This window comes from Mytilus galloprovincialis, chromosome 3 (assembly GCF_965363235.1).
Source record: "Mytilus galloprovincialis chromosome 3, xbMytGall1.hap1.1, whole genome shotgun sequence".
Lineage (NCBI taxonomy): Eukaryota > Metazoa > Mollusca > Bivalvia > Mytilida > Mytilidae > Mytilus > Mytilus galloprovincialis.
In genome coordinates, this window is record NC_134840.1 from 31904259 (window position 1) to 31912973 (window position 8715).

An 8715-nucleotide genomic window follows, 5' to 3' on the forward strand; every position below is an offset into this window, starting at 1 on the left:
CTTTATGTTTACACGCTCTTTCAACAGGAGATTATTATTTTGCATCATATTGGTCTAGATATATATATTTTAAAATTGAGAATGGAAATGGGGAATATGTCAAAGAGACAACAACCCGACCAAACATAAAAAAAACAGTCGAAGGCCACCAAATAGCCTTCAACACAGCGAGGAAATCCCGCACACGGCGGCGTGCTTCAGCTTGCCCCTACACAAAAATGTGTACTTGTTCAGTGAAAACTGGACGTCATACTAAACTCCAAAACATAAAAAAACCATACAAGACTCACAAAGGCCAGATGCTCCTGAATTTGGACAGGCGCAAACATAGGGCGGGGTTAAACATGTTTTGTGAGATCTCAACCCTCCCATTATACCTCTAGCCAAGGTAGACTAAACAAACAAACAGCAATTGTTACAGTAAAACTCAGTTCGAGTCCGATAGGTAACAAAAGAAACTAAGCAAAATGACAATGATACATAAATTAACAAAGGACTACTAGCAGTTAAAGACGTCAATTTAACTAATTGAAACATTATGTCTTTACCATATGAAAATCAAGCACAATCCCTCCCGTAAGGGGTTTAGTATCCTACTATCAAAAAATATATGAGAAAAGCGTAACCCGAATCATGCCATCAACTGGTTTTAGAACAAATGTGTTTATTTCAGATGCAAAGACCATATGAGTGAGTCAATATTAATATCAAAATACCCGACAACAGTATCGTAGCTATATCCCTTCTGAATAAGTCTGTTTCAAGGTTTTGTAAGCTTTTGACGTGAATGCCGATATTTTTGTGCTTTGTAAAGAATATAACCATAAAAAATTGGGTGTGAAATACCTGAACGTATAAGATGTCTGCATGTTGATTTATATTTACGAATGATGTCCTTGTACCGATGAGAAAATTTAGTAAACAGTTTGACTAGTTTGTGATATCACAAACCATGGTGTAATAATTTTTCAGTAATACAGAGATTTCGTTTGTAAAAATCAAATACGTTGTTCCTTACTCGAGCGGATCGAACAAGTTTATATGTATAACCACCATAAGATGGTGACAAGGGAACGTCAACATCTTAAGATGGATAATTTAAAACAATGGGAAATATAAAAGTCATCTCTTTTATCATAAATTCTGGTATTAAGCTTCCCGTTAAAGATAAAGATATCAAGAGCAAGGTAAGGGAAGTGTTCATTATTAGCTTTATTTAAAGTCAGATCCACAGGATAAATGTCTTTAGGGTACGCACTGAAATTGTCATTACTGAGAGCCAATATACCATTAAAATATCTAGACGAGTTATAATTTTTTTTTATCAGATGTTGTTTCAATGGGTCTTTGCTGATTTTAGTCATAAATTGTAACTCATAACAATACAGAAACAGGTCCGCAATAAGTGGTGCACAGTAAGTTCCCATTGGAATTCCGATAACCTGACGATATACGGAATCTTCATTGCGAACAAAAATGTTATCTAGTAAAAATTCAAGGGAAGTTAATTATAGTATCAAAGCAGGTCCAGTTGACATTTTTATTTTACTTGTTGTTACTAAAAAATGACGTTTAAGAGTTTGAACATATATATTCGCATTCTGACTTTTTAAATGTTTCTTAATAAGATTAGTACTATGTTCACTACTGAATAAAAAAACCATATAAAGATTTCTTACCAGCTTTTTCTTATTTTATCCATTTCGAGCAGTAAGTACGGAGTGAGTCGTTGATGATGTTACGACACTCATTGCAATGAATAATTGACGGGGGTGATATTTAGGTCCTTTACTGAGGAATGATTTCAACTTCAATCACGAACGATGTTAAGGTCTCCTGTAAAAACATGGGAACTGAGACACATATTTCTGGGTAGATTTTTGTAATCATAACAAATAAGGAGCAGTTTAGGATTATCAAAATACCCAGCAATTTGTTCTTTTATAGAATGATCATTAAAAATACCGGCAATATTTAAAAAATCAGAACCTTTATTGACACATTTGATTTTAATAAAATGTTTTTTATGATCTTCAAGGCTATCAATTTTTGGAAACAATTCAGAATAACAATATGCAATTATAATTTGGACGATTTCATACTTAGGACTGCAATATGGAATGGTGTTGCAATTCTCTAAAATTTAGTGTAATTTATTAACAGGTAAAGAACAGAACTTGGTTAACAGATAATATCTGCCGTAGTTTTTTTTAAATAGAAATTAGGTCCGAAATATTTTTATTGTTGGAACGAAATTTTCTTTGATTGCGATTTATCCCACGCCCATGAGAACGGTTTTTACGAACAGTTTTAGAAACTATATCCAAAAGGTTAACAGAATCGGTTCTTGATATAGTACCAATTCCCATGATCTTATCATTAAGACCGAGAGTATAGAGACTGTAATTTTTTTAATCCAATTTAATTCAATTATTTTTCGTGATCGTACAATTTGAATGAGATTCCCCAGGCTGCTTATTTACTACTTCTAAAGGTTGAACTGGTATTTAAAACGATAAAGCTGTTCTTGCGTGCGTTTAGATAACTTAGCGTCCAGTTTTACCTACGTACTCATCCCGGTTTGTTTCATGTGAGTAAATTGATAATACTGTTAGTTTTTCAATTTATATCAGCTTCAAAATTTAAGGAAAATGTGCGACCATTAAACGTGGACCTTACCGTATTGTTTGTGGAAAGACGGGGACATGTAAGTCATTTTTTGGCATGACACTTATCGATGGAATGGTAACCACTATTTTTATTATCAAAAATGTTAGCGATTGTAATATTATTAGGTAAACTATGTTAAAGATTGAGACGTGAAGATACCCTTTGAACGAGTTCAGTATAAGATACTTTTCCGTTTCTCAATTTCATATTTTGTTTTTTGTTATGCGTATTTCCAATTAGTAAAAAAGATAAAACTTTTCGGCTAAAGACGTCAAACGTTATCCATCATCAAGTACCCTACAAAATACTTTAACTGCAAAACCAGAGGACAAAAACAAAAGACAGTGTATATCTGGGTAGCGCCTGACGTCTGACTAATTAGTAGAATGGGACTGAATACTGAAATATGAGTTTTTATTTTAGATAAATTTTTCTAAAGTAATGAACATAGAGAACATACCCGTTGCCAGGGGATTCGGACGGACCCCCTTGAAAACAAATATTTGTTTGTCAAACGACGGTGAGCGTTTGGTAAATTTGTAATATGTGTTAAAAAAAGTTTTTGGTAGGAGAAGAACCATATATTTATTTTTCTAATTTTTTAAAATAAAAAATATCAATCTCCGAAAATATTTTGATAGCGAATTTATATATTCTAAAATAAAAGAACTTTTTTTTAACAGTTACATCTATAACTTTAAAGAAAAGTGAATCAATGACAGCTACTCTGCGTCCCCAAAAAGACATACGGTATACAATGTTCATTAAGGGATAGAAACGGTAAAAAAGCATGATTGTTTGGTTATAAATTACTTGAATTAAAACCATGGTATTGAAAATTTTAGATGGAGTTATCTCTACTTTAAAGCTGTTCTATTTTAAATTGTTTTTAAACTAGCTAAAGGGTTAAAGATTTAACCATTTTATTTGTTTGTAAATGATTATTCCATTCATAATGTTAAACTATTTACTAAAACACTTTTTAACGAAATAAAAATTGCTTCCAAAAACAATGTTAGAACCATCTTAATAATTATAGTTTAACAACAAAAGGAAAAATGACAATTATGCTTGTTAGTGCATTCTCTTGTTAACATGGTTCCTTTCATATGTGTAAACATGTGACAAAGTTCGTAAAATCGTGTTCCGGATTGGTTTTTTAGAAATTTATCTTGAGATAAAGTAAAGGAGTAGGTTCAGTAAGACCCCTTTTTGGCCCCAAAATATAGCATTTTGGAAAATTGTGAAAATGTAATCTTTAAGCTATATTTTGGAAAGAAAAATGCTTCTGCTACATATGAGCTGTTTTTGACAATACAATGCACAAATATCGCGTTCTAGCATCATTATGTCATGCTAAATTACTTAACTCTTCAAAATGTTAGCATTTTGGTGAATTTTTAGACGGTTTCAGTCTAAAATGAAAGTGGCCACATTCGTGTTCATTCATAATATTGAATTGTAAGTTGTATTTGATGATAATACAAAACAAATATAAAGGTTGAGGATGAACACGGATGCGGCCACTTTCATTTTTGACAAAAAACCATCTGAAAAGTGACGTTTTTTGCCATATCTGATAGATTTTTCATATTTAAGCTTGAATAAGAGCGCTTTTAATGACTAAATCAGTTAAAATCTTTCACATAAACTAATCGAATCAATCGAAATAGACATTTAAGTGTTTAAAAAGTGTCCAAAAACTTTCGTGATGTGAACCTGAAATTTGAGGCCAAAATCGGCCCTTACCGGACCTACTCCTTTGCTGATAGACCACCGGTTCTAAGTTGACGATATAGATCTAAAAACCACACACGTGTGAGTTTGTTTGAGAGTTGATTTTCAGTGCCTATCAAAGTACGACATTATAGCTTAATAAATTTTAATTAGGTAAAATTCAAAGTCAATATATTTATCTCTTAAAAATATAATGTTTGATATGACAAAATAAAAAATACTGCATTTTTATCATAAAAGAGCTCAATTAGATGAGGATATGGTTTATTTCCTATTTGAACTAGAACTCAACCTTTCAAACGAAATGATTCAGTTATGACGTAGGAATTACATCCTGACATGAAATCATTGAATATAAAAGTATAAATGTACCTAGGCTTGGTTGTCCTTGAAACATATATTTATGCAAATTTAATGGAATATCTGATAGGGTCTGCTATGAAGGGACGTAAGCTGTTGATTTTTGCAAAACGCTCGTCTGGCGTGCAAAATGTGAATCATAGCATCTATGATGTGTGTATCTAGCGTTTAATAATTAAAAGAACCTTCTTATGAACTGAATACTTTCAATCTTAGTTTGAAATTTTCACATTTTTTATTATTATAAGCTTAGCATTTATATTCAACCTCCTATTTTGATTGTTCTGGCTCAGGACAAAATTGTTAGGCGTATATTTGACTTCTAAAAACTGAAATCAAAGCAGGCAATTCTTTTATAAAGTATATAGTTACAAAAAGAAATTAAATGCTAATGATAAGAAATTGAATGTAGTATACAAATTAGTATATTCACATGAAAAATGATTCTAGACTAGTTATATATGCATTCTTTGTAAAAAAAAAGATGAGTAAACAGACAGCTCACATCTAATATAAGCTATAATGTAAGATGATTGAAACTATCACCACAAAGATTTGAAGCACCATCCATGTGATACAAGTAGTCAAATGGTGATCAATTTATTCACATTTTAACAAAACATTTTAAACCAAGATAGCCAAATGAAAAAGATACATTACAATATACCAATCATTGCTTTTAGCAATATAATGCAATGTGGTTTTCTAATACATTTTTAAAACATCTGTACTGCTTACTGAATAGACCTGCGTAAGATTTGTCATTCATTTATGTATTTGTTTATCATTTTGAAAAGGACAAAATTCATCAGGCCTATTCGATTTCTACATAAACGCAACAGCAGTATACCGCTGTTCGAAACTCATAAATCGATAGAAAAAAACCAAATCCGAGTATAAACTAAAACTGAGGAAAACGTATTACATATAAGAGAACAACGACACAACATGAAAATGTAACACACAGAGAAATTGTCTATCAATAATTCGTTAAATTTTGTATTTGTGTTAATGTTTTCATACCACAAGAAAACTTAATTGTACAAGTTTCGATTATGTTCTATCCACATAATAAATGAACAAGAATAAGTTTGCAAAACCTTTTTCATTTTAAATACTTAAAAAATCAAAAAAATGGAGCTGACTATGCGGTGTGGGCTTTGATCATTGTTAAAGGCTGTACGATGACCTATAATGGTTTATTTCTGTGCCATTTAGTCTCTTGTGGAGAGTTGTCTTATTAGCAATCATACCACATCTAGTATTTTATATTCATATTTCATTTAAGTCTACACTGTTTGTCATAATTTCTTTTTTTAGATTAAGAATCATGCAAAAATCAATAGGATTTACAAGGTTATACATACTGGTAAAATCTTATTTATAACCTCAAGAAGGCCTTGAACAGTCTATGGAGAAGTCATTTTCACAGATATATTTAAAATGACACACAAGAAGTGTAATTTATATCTCGTCTAACCCCATTGTCATCAGAAAATTATTAGACATCTTCTAAGAAACAGTTTTGAACATTTAAACGGAATTATTTACTGATGATACATGAATTATCATTGACTTCTTGTAATTTTCAGGTTTTTAAAAAAAAACCTGTTAGGATTTTCCACCACATGGAAATATAAATAGAACCATTACAATCAATTCATGCAAAAATGTACTCAATGTTTCTCCTCATTTTGAGTTTCTATTAAGAAATAATACTGTGGAACATATTTTAACAGAACCATATGGTTATCTTTACAAATTGTGCATCCTCCATGACAGCATTGGACATATAAACCAAATAGCGAATAAATGATACTGCAAGTTTTAAGTGTTTGGTAAATGTCTTATATTCAGATTGCCGTCACTGTGGGAAACAGTGTAGCACAGAACCATATAAAAACATACATAACTTCTTATGTCATAAAACATTGGAAAACATCCAAATAACTTTTCATACTGATCTGGGTCGACACTTGTTCGAAACCAAGTTTACTTCCCGGGATAAAAATCTTGTTGTTAATTTCTGTTATTGTTTAGGATTCACAGCAAATTATGTTTTTCATTGAAAAATTCTACTTTTTACTTGTTCATATATTAATGGAGTTAACAACAGTGTCTAGTCTAACGGTACAAGACATAGGATTATGCTACACAACATTTTAATACTTTTAATTAGTAAAACAAATTTGTCTTTTAAATAATGGAGTTGAAAGAAAGATAAAAGTAAAAATATTGTTATGAGATATCAACACTAGTAACTAAATACACATTGTTATCGTAACAGAATAGAACAACAGACCAATATTTTGAATGAATTGAAAAAGATCCTCATCAAAGAAATGTATGCTTGTTTGATAATATATGTGTTTTCAGTTAATATACGTGCTAGTTATATTGTATAGGTTCCCCTCATTTTGTTGATAGGTAATTAAATGAAGTTCTGAATTACTAGTGCACTTTATTAATAAAACAAAAACAAACAAAAAAAATAGGTTATCTTTCCTACTGATATAACGATATTCGGATATATCGTAGTCGTCAATGGTTTAGATGATAGATGATAGCAGTTTCATATATGGTTGCGTTAGTTCGTTTTGTTTAAAGACTTATCAACTTTGTAGCATTAAATTACTCTATCATTAGGGTTACTAGTTTTCATTACTGTCCACCTACCATGAAAAAAAGTACCATACAGAACTCCAAGGAAAATTCAAAGGAAAGTCCTTCATTAAATTGCAAAATGAAATGCTAAAACACACTAAAACCAATGGAAAAGGACCATCAAATTCCTGGCTTTGTATAGGTATTTCATTATGTTGAAATTGTATGTTAAACCTGGCTAGACAAACCTCTCACTTGTATGACAGTCATTTAGAATTTCATTATATTTACAACAATATACGAGTACATGAAAAAGACATATACGGTAAAAATATCAAAATTTGAGTACAACAGTTTGTTACAGTCTGAATCATTATATATTCAGTTTTAGTTTGTAACCCGGATTTGTTTTCTCTCAATCAATTTATCACTTTCGAACAGCGGTATACTACTGTTGCACTTTATGTATAAAAACTAATTACTATTTCAAGGTTTATACCCTATCGGCTTGTCGTAATATCGTTAAATCAGAGTATCAAAATGATGATAACAACGAACAAACTTTTTAAAAATGCTTATATAGTAAAATATTTCTTATAAAGATTATGAAAATTCAGGACAATAATCTCCTTATAATAGCTTTAACATGTATTTGAATCCTAGTATAGTTGATCTTCACTTTCTTACTGTTAGACTACATGAAGTTATTCAAAATATGTACGAAAAAAGTAGCAGCTGTAATAATATGGTACATTTGATATGGTTCTCATACAACTAAATGATGTTGTTTTATTTTATGTTGTGTTTTGTGTAGAGTTGTTTGACCTTTGGTCTTTTTTTTAAATGCCATTGAATTGTCAGTTTATTTTCGACTTATTGGTTTGAACGCCCAATGGCATCTTTCTGGTATACTCAGTAAGGCATAGTTACTACTTTTTGTTTATAATACATTATATTGTTTTGTAATGTCTTGATATAATTTTTGTCATTACTTTATATTATTGCAACATATATATTGGGTCTATGTCATTAGGCGATGTGGTTTTCACATTGCTTAATGGGAAAGGGGGTTAACGTAGAATAGTTGTTTCATTACATGCTAGGTTATTTGGTACTTATGATTTGTCAATTATTTATATAGCTTTAACATTTCATTATAATATTAACAAAATTTTTAAACTACATTATATGTTCGTTCAAGTATTTGATCTGGTTTTGTCATTCTTCGATGTGGTTATCACATTACTTGATGAGGTAAAACATCACGGGATGCAACACATACATTACGTTAAATCGCATACGCCTCAAGACATGTTTGAATTAAAATGCCTAATGTTTCAACAA